Source organism: Austrofundulus limnaeus, unplaced genomic scaffold (genome assembly GCF_001266775.1).
Source record: "Austrofundulus limnaeus strain Quisiro unplaced genomic scaffold, Austrofundulus_limnaeus-1.0 Scaffold364, whole genome shotgun sequence".
Taxonomy (NCBI): Eukaryota; Metazoa; Chordata; class Actinopteri; order Cyprinodontiformes; family Rivulidae; genus Austrofundulus; species Austrofundulus limnaeus.
In genome coordinates, this window is record NW_013952766.1 from 461,251 (window position 1) to 461,678 (window position 428).

The following is a 428-nucleotide window of genomic DNA, read 5'->3' on the forward strand; positions in this document are numbered from 1 at the left end:
ATTATAGCTTTGTTTTTGACATTATTTTAATCTTTAGAAACCAGGTCGTCCAAATAAGATAGTTATAACTCATGCAGTAACAACCAGGCTGAGAAACTCATAGAACAAATTAACTGTAGAAAGTGGCAAGTCTAGGATTTTTCTGGCTAAGGGGCCACAATTTTCTCACAGGGGCCAAGTATTAGTTCAACATCCTTACACACAAATCCCTGGTTTTGGTAAAGTGTATACATTTGACCAGTCACACATTCAAACACTTGTAATGTAATTAAAAAGGTTTCCACRGTAAATTCTCCTTACCAGTTTTCAGACATTTTTACTGTATGTAGATAAAATACTCTCAAACACACAGCATGTGAGAACATCCAGCATCATTGCTCTAATGTAAAAGAAAGATAAGTGACAGGACAGGGGCACTTCAGAGGGCC